Below are 8,683 nucleotides of genomic sequence, written 5' to 3'. Positions count from 1 at the left end.
TTTGACCCAAGTTAAACAATTTAAAGGCAATGCTACCAAATACTAATTGAGTGTATGTATACTTCTGACCCACTGGGAATTTGATGAAAGAAATAAAAGCTGAAATGCTTCATTCTATTATTCTGACATTTCACATTCTTAAAGTTGGGATCCTAACTGACCTAAGACAGGGAATTTTTTACTAGGATTACATGTCAGGAATTGTGAAAAACTGAGTTTAAATGTATTTGGCTAAGGTGTATGTAAACTTTCGACTTCAACTGTAATTAATTTATATATATATATATATATATATATATATATATATATATATATATATATATATATATATATATATATATATATATATATATAGTGCATTTGGGAAGTATTCAGACCCCTTGACTTTTTCCTCATTTTGTTACATTACAGCCTTATTCTAAAATTTATTAAATTGTTTTCCCCCCTCATCAATCTACACACAATACCCCATAATGACAAAGCAAAAACAGTTTTACATTTTTTGCAAATGTATTAAAAGTAAAAAACTAAAATATTACATTTACATACGTTTTCTGACTCTTTACTAAGTACTTTGTTGAAGCACCTTTGGCAGCAATTATAGCATTGAGTCTTCTTGGGTAGGATGCTTCAAGCTGTATTTGGAAAGTTTATCGCATAATTTTCTGCAGATACTCTCAAACTCTGTCAGGTTCGATGGGGAGCGTCGCTGTGCACCTATTTTCAGGTCTCTCCAGAGATATTCGATCGGGTTCAAGTCCGGGATCTGGCTGGGCCACTCAAGGACATTCAGAGACTTGTCCCGAAGCCACTCCTGCGTTGTCTTGGCTGTGTGCTTAGGGTCGTTGGAAGGTTGGAAGGTGAACCTACGCCCCAGTCTGAGGTCCTGAGCACTCTGGAGCAGGTTTTCATCAAGGATCTCTCTGTACTTTGCTCATTGCTATTTCCCTCAACCCTGACAAGTCTCCCTGTCCCTGCCACTGAAAAACATCCCCAAAAACATGATACTGCCACCACCATGCTTCACCGTAGGGATGGTGCCAGGTTTCCTCCAGACGTGACGCTTGGCATTCAGGCCAAAGAGTTCAATATTGGTTTCATCATACCAGAGAATCCTGTTTCTTATGGTCTGAGAGTCTTTAGGTGCCTTTTGGCAAACTCCAAGTGGTCTGTCATGTGCCTTTTACTGAGGAGTGGCTTCCGTCTGGCCACTCTACCATAAAGGCCTAATTGATGGAGTACTGCAGGGATGGTTGTCCTTCTGGAATGTTCTCCCATCTTCACAGAGGAACTCTGGAGCTCTGTCTGAGTGACCATCAGGTTCTTGGTCTTCTCTGTGACCAAGTCCCTTCTCTCCTGTTTGGCCGGGCGGCCAGCTCTAGGAAGAGTCTTGGTGGTTCCAAACTTATTCCATTTAAGAATGATGGAGGCCACTGTGTTCTTGAGGACCTTCAATGCTGCAGAAATTTGTTGTTACCCTTTCCTAAATCTGTGCCTCGACACAATCCTGTCTCGGAGCTCTACATTCATGGCTTGAATGTTGCTCTGACATGCGCTGTCAACTGTGGGACCTTATATAGACAGGTGTGTGCCTTTCCAAATCATGTAAAATCAGTTGAATTTACCACAGGTGGACTCCAATCAAGTTGTAGAAACATCTCAAGGATGATCAGTGGAAAAAGGATGCAGCTGAGCTCAATTTCGAGTTCCATAGAAAAAGTTCTGAATTCTTATGTAAATAAGGGATTTGTTTTAATTATAATTTTTTCATTTGCAACTATGTCTAGCAACCTGTTTTCACTTTGTCATTATGGGGTATTGTGTGTAGATTGATGAGGATTTAACGTAAAAATGTGGAAAAAGTAAAGGGGTGTGAATACTTTTCTAAAGCACTCTATATACGCTACCGTTCAAAAGTTTGGGGTCACTTAGAAATGTCCTTGTTTTTGAAAGAAAAGTAAAACATTTTGCCCATTTAAAATAACATCAAATTGATCAGAAATGCAGTGTAGACATTGTTAATGTTGTAAATGACTACTGTAGCTGGAAACGGCAGATTTTTTTATGGAATATCTACATAGGCGTACAGAGGCCCATTATCAGCAACCATCACTCCTGTGTTCCAATGGTATGTTGTGTTAGCTAATCTAAGTGGATCATTTTAAAAGGCTAACTGATCATTACAAAAACTTTTTGCAATTATTTTAGCACAGCTGAAAACTTTTGTTCTGATTAAAGAAGCAATAAAACTGTCCTTCTTTAGACTAGTTGAGTATCTGGAGCATCAGCATTTGTGGGGTTGACTCAAAATGGCCAAAAACTAAAAACTTTCTTCTGAAACTTCTCAGTGTATTTTTGTTCTGAGAAATGAAAGCTATTCCATGTGAGAAATTGCCAAGAAACTGAAGATCTCGTACAACGTACTCCCTTCACAGAACAGGGCAAACTGGCTCTAACCAGAATAGAAAGAGGAGTGGGAGGCCCCGGTGCACAACTGAGCAAGAGGACAAGTACATTAGAGTGTCTAGTTTGAGAAACAGACTCCTCACAAATCCTAAACTGGCAGCTTCATTAAATAGTACCTGCAAAAGACCAGTCTCAATGTCAACAGTGAAGAGGCGACTCCGGGATGCGGGCCTTCCAGGCAGAGTTCCTCTGTCCAGTGTCTGTGTTCTTTTGCCCATCTTAATCTTTTCTATTTATTGGCCAGTCTGAGATAGAGCTTTTTCTTTGCGAACTCTGCCTAGAAGGCCAGCATCCCGGAGTCGCCTCCCCGCGCCTTGCCTGCACAGCAGCCTCCGCAGCGCTTGTGAAAGCTGTTCAGAGGGCTGAATCTCATCCTGATCCACCTGAGGCTGCAGCTGGGGCAGGCAAGAGGAGGAGATACCAATTATACCCCCCAAATAAGGACTGTAAAACAAATACTATGTGCTGCACTTGTGAGAAATACATCTGCAATGTTCATGCACACACTTGCATACTGTCCTACATGTGCTTATTAGAGTTGATAGATTTATGTTCTTCACGTTTTTGTTTAGTATCTATTATCTTATTTTATTCTTATTTATTGTTGTTGTTTATACAGCTTGTGGGTGGGGGAAATGGTTAAAAAAATGGGAGAGACTAGTATTTTGTAGTTCAATTCCTCATTGTACAGTATATAAGAATATATCAATATGTTGCCAAAAAGTTCAAGACTGTTATTGTTCCCCTTCAATAAAATGCATTCAAAACTACTTTTTGCACATTTCTGCTACTTTCTTAGGCTATACAAGTGCTATCTCTTGCAGAAAAAATATGTTGTTTACACCTATGCAGTACCTTTAGCAATAATAATAATAATAATAATAATAATAAACCTCTACTTTAGTAAAGAAAACAATTATGACAGGTGTGTTGTAATAAAAACGAGTGGTGTCCACTGATTAAATGCAGTCTTTCTGCATTGTGAAGAGGGAAAACCCAGATATTCACAAAGTTTGTGATGAATGACAGGTTGTTTCTTCATGCAAAATAGATTTGGGGTTTAAAATTCAATTAAGCTGCTTTATTTTAGGGGTTTAGAGAAGGCGGGCCATTTTTGACCCTTTAGAACAAGGGGAGTATACAGAATGTTAAGACTACACATGCCTATGCTTTAACCAATTATCTGACAAACACTTTTATTTTCCAGATTAGGGAGTTTGTCCCAAATCGCAGCCTATTCCTGGTATAGTGCATTACTTTAGTGTACTATGTAGGGAATAGGGTGCCATTTGTGATGCATGCTAGATCTGTACAGATCTAATGTACTGTGAATGTGCCCTAGTGGGAGTGGGAGTAGCAGAGAATTAACTCACTTATATCCTCATGTTGTAGCCAGAGAAGTGGGAGGTCCTGGAAATCCAATTTACTTGATTTCTTATATCAGCAAGCACAATGCAATTGAGTTAATGTCCTGTGCAGTAATTCGGTTTTGCTTCCCACCCAGATTTGCAGCATTACATCCACTACAACATGACTTGCTGACAGAGTATGATAGGCTTGTCAAAGTAAAAACTTAAGTGATGTATATCACCATCAAGAAAGGCAAAAACACCATCACAACCTCTTTGAAACAGAAATAGGGTTTTGTGATAGCAAAAGAGATGACTGTATCAGCATGAAAATGAATTTTGATGTAAAAAATGTCAACAGGAAAATAATAATACGTTTGGGTGCAACCTTAGCTTAAGCGACCGTACTACCAGAGATCTGTATATAATGACGAGATGCTCATGTTTCTGCCCAAACAATGGTAATGGTTGTCCCTAAGGCGGGAAGGCAGGCGACAAGCTGAGGTCCAAAATAAGTCCATAGAAACGCATTAGGCTTATTTTGGAAAGATTTGGGATTTGCCTCTTCCTTGCTGATACTTCTCATAAAAGTATGGTAGTCCTTAGGGGCAAAGTATAAAATAGTATTTCTGTGTAGTTAGACTACTTCCTGTGTGACCTTTTTTCATTACACTTTCCCTTATCTCAGTAATTAGACAATCACTCTCTGGGTGTCAGAACAAGAACCCGCAGGTGGGTCCTATGGCTGTCCGTCATTATCTCATCATCCTATCAATCATTTCTCCTGGGTCACCAAGAGGAAAGCATCGCCCCCAGGGCATGTTTGCTAATAGACATACAGGTGACTCACAAGCCTGTGTGAAAGGTGTGGGAAAGTTAGCCAGGTTGTCTTTTTGTGGTATAAATGACTCTGGGCCAGAGGGAAATATCGTAAATGATCCTCCGTAATGAATATTATGTAGAAACAAGGTTTGATGGGCAGAACTCTATAGAAGCCATACTCAATGAACATTCAACTAATCAAAATATTAAACTATTAATAATAATTTCAGCAACATTATTAACATTTCAAACATTTACCTGCTGCAAGACATGTGCAGTAGTACTCACTCCATTTTATTGCTACCGTGTCTATCCTGTGTACAATACTAGTGGGTATCCTACTTTGTTTCCACCAGATACCAGTCTCTTTACCATATATGATATGTGCATGTGCCCAACAGTCCCTTCACTTTACATAAGCTGTAAGCAAAACACAGTCCTAGTCACTCTTCACTAGCCTTAATGTAACTGGAATAGTAGGCATCCCTTTGGTTGCTCCTACTCTATACACACAGCATCAGTCACTACTATCATGTGTGAGTGAGAACAGTGCATCATGGGTATGGTACTGTACAAGTCTCTCTAGCCAGTGTAAAGGAGTCTGCCACTGAGCTGGACTAGGGGTGGAGCTGAGTGGTGCTGCAGCCCCTGGACTCCCCTCTCAACTCAACACTGCAAATTTATTGACAGCCTTTAAACATTTTACTGCTCCACTTCCTCTCCCCACAGGCACCAAGGCTGTAATCTCCTTCCCGGTTTATTAGATCATTTGTCAAAGCCCCAAGATTTTCTTCTCTCTTTTCTTTTTGTCTTCCCTTCGGTGAGAGTTATTGTGCAACCAACGGGCCATGCAGGTCAGAATGGGAGATTAACTCCTTCCCTGCCTCCCCTTTCCTTTTTAAAACAGAATTTACAGCTGATTAGGCTCCTTGGTATAGCAAAACATTTATGCAAGGCCAGACGCGCAGACCCTTATAAAAAACACGTGTTCCTCCACAGCCCCATACCCAAAGGTCCCAGCGGGGACTTCTACTACTCAAAGGGGGGCTGCAGCAGTTCATTGGAGAGTTGTGTGGAGAGCTGTGTGGAACTGGTAAGAGCATCAGAAAGGAAAAAGCGGTGGTGGGTTTCATCTGGCCGTGGTGCACGTAAAGAAATAAACAAGGCCAAGTGGATGTGACTCGGAAGACCTGGTCGCCAGGCTCCCAGTGTGTACATTGAAACTCACAGAATAATCACAATATCCACGTACATGTATATTTGGCTTTCTGCGTCTGATTCAAAGTTAGCACTGAGCTCATCGTCCGTAGCAGTCTGTGGAATCACCATTTTGCCATTTCTCTCATGTATTTCTGAGGCTAAGCTAAAAAAATGGAAAGTGTGGCTAATTTGCATTCCCCCAGCATGTAGCAGTGTGCTATTACAAAGGTGTACAGTGAGGCGGCGGTTGGGAACTGGGACATGTCGGCTCCAAAATGGCCACCAACCTCTGTGTGTGATTTCTGCCACGTGCCCACAGAGTACACTGGGACGGCCACAGTTATGTCCCGTCGGCAAACCCTAGGCTGGCCAACCAGCTGTCAGAACCTCTCAAGCTTTCTTCGCATGCTAACGAGATTTGACCATAGCTGAGCAGCCAGCGACTTGGGGGATTGCTCCATTATAATGCGTTCACACACACACACACACAACTTAGACTGATATATGGAGATTTTCCCCTTTCGGTTTCAGCATAAACTGGCTAGCTGGGCTGAGTGGTAGAGTCTTGATATGTGACTGTGGAAAAGATCATGTAAAATTGGGACTTTGCATAATAAGTGTGGGCAGGTGCAGTAAAAGTGGTTCCCTGGGCCACTGTCTGTCACCACAGGCTTGCCTTGGAAGGATCTGAGGCCTTTCTGAAGTGGTTTATCGCAAATGACTTGGTGAATGGAAGAAATAAGCTGAAATGAAATGAGTTGAGTCGAGACTGTTACTATAGGGGTGCATCTGAAATTTGACCTGGGTCATTAGGGCATATAGGGAATATTGTGCCATTTTGAATACATGGAGGAGTATTGCTGTTAAGCATTGCCTACTATAAGAATCAGTCAACATAAACTTATGTCTCTTCATCCCCTAAGGGAGAGAAAACACAGATCCTGAGTATTTCTACCTCATACTTTGCAACTCATTAATTGCAAATGAGAGGTGACCAGAGCAAATCAACAGAGTAAACCACATTATAAAAATGACAAGGTATATTATCATGGGGCTAAACCGTGTCCTATAGATTAAGAGTATTGAAGCACCTATACAGACAGACTTTAGTCATTTCATGAATGTATATCTCAGTAACATCGTGTCGGCACACATCAGATTACATGTTTGTTATACTTACCCGTGTGGTGTAGCGCTGCTCACATAATCCATGGATTCAAATGATTTATTCAATGGATATTTGTAACTTGTGTTTGCAGTTGTGAAAGGCTTACCGGCCATTGGCGTACCACACACACCCACAGCCACTGCAAGGTGTGAGGGCCTACGGGCTCTGGGAGCCCACTGGTTCTGGGGGCCTGTCATACCAAATAGTGTCCCTCTGACAAAAAGTGTCCCCCACTGCGTCACAATAGGATTCGATGAGTTCTAGCTTCCTTTGCTATGTTGGTTGCTTGGCTCCATTTTATCTAGCGGTCACGGAGGACGCGGGCAGTTCTAGTTCTATTTCACCTCATAAACGCTCGCTCAGTCTGCGCAAAATTATTACCTCAGAATCGCTCTCCAAGGATGGTGTTTTTGACGTCTACTACCTGCTGACTACCTACTGCTTCAGAGGACCGACAAGACTAACACTTTCTTTACCATGTATTTGTCTTTATATAAGAACATATTGTTAAATAGGAAGAAATCATTTTAGCTGTTTTTCGATTGACATTGCTAGTTACTTTATTTACCCCAGCCTGCCTTGTCAGCCAGATAGCTAACCAGACAGTTTTATTTAGCTAACGTTAGCTAGCTAACTGTTACTGTAGCTTTCTGTTTGTCTGTAGCTTGCACTTCAATGGCATCCCTTGAGGAGATTTTACCACTGATCTCAACAACATTCGTAAGCAGCAGAGAAATTCACAATTCCGGATAACATTTAAGCAGTTAACTTCTATTAGGTAACTGGAAGGATTTAGCTATGTACAACCCTTTTTCAACAAACATTTTCCATCTAGCTAGTTGGTCATCTACATGTTGCTAGCTATACATGTATACCGAACAAAAATATAAATGCAACAATTTCAAAGATTTTACTGAGATACAGTTCATATAAGTAAATCAGTCAATTGAAATACATTCATTAGACCCTAATCTATGTATTAGGTTCTCAGGATCTCGTCACAGTATCTCTGTGCATTCAAACTGCCATCAATAAAATACAATTGTGTTCGTTGTCCGTAGCTTATGCCTACCCATACCATAACCCCACCGCCACCATGGGGCATTCTGTTCATAACATTGACATCAGCAAACATCTCACCCACAAGACGACATACACGTGGTCTGCGGTTGTGAGGCCGGTTGGACGTACTACCAAATTCTCTAAATTGACATTGGATGCGGCTTATGGTAGAGAAATTAACATTAAATTCTCTGGAAACAGTTATGGTGGACATTCGTACAGTCAGCATGCCAATTGCATGCTCCCTCAACTTGAGACGTGGCATTGTGTTGTGTGACAAAACGGAACATTTTAGAGTGGCCTTTTATTGTCCCCAGCACAAGGTGCACCTGTGTAATGATCATGCTGTTTAATCAGCTTCTTGATAAGCCACACTTGTCAGGTCGATGGATTGTCTTGGCAAAGAAAAAATGCTCACTAACAGGGATGTAAAAAATGTGTGCACAACATTTTAGAGAAATAAGCATAAGGAAAAAGTCTGGGACTTTTTAATTTCAGCTCATGAAACATGGGACCAACGCTTTACATTGCGTTTATATTTTTATATTATATATATATATATATATATATATATATATATATATATATATATATATATATATATACATATTAATAT

This window comes from Salmo salar, chromosome ssa12, assembly GCF_905237065.1.
Source record: "Salmo salar chromosome ssa12, Ssal_v3.1, whole genome shotgun sequence".
In the NCBI taxonomy this organism is placed as follows: domain Eukaryota; kingdom Metazoa; phylum Chordata; class Actinopteri; order Salmoniformes; family Salmonidae; genus Salmo; species Salmo salar.
This window is presented reverse-complemented; position numbering follows the sequence as displayed.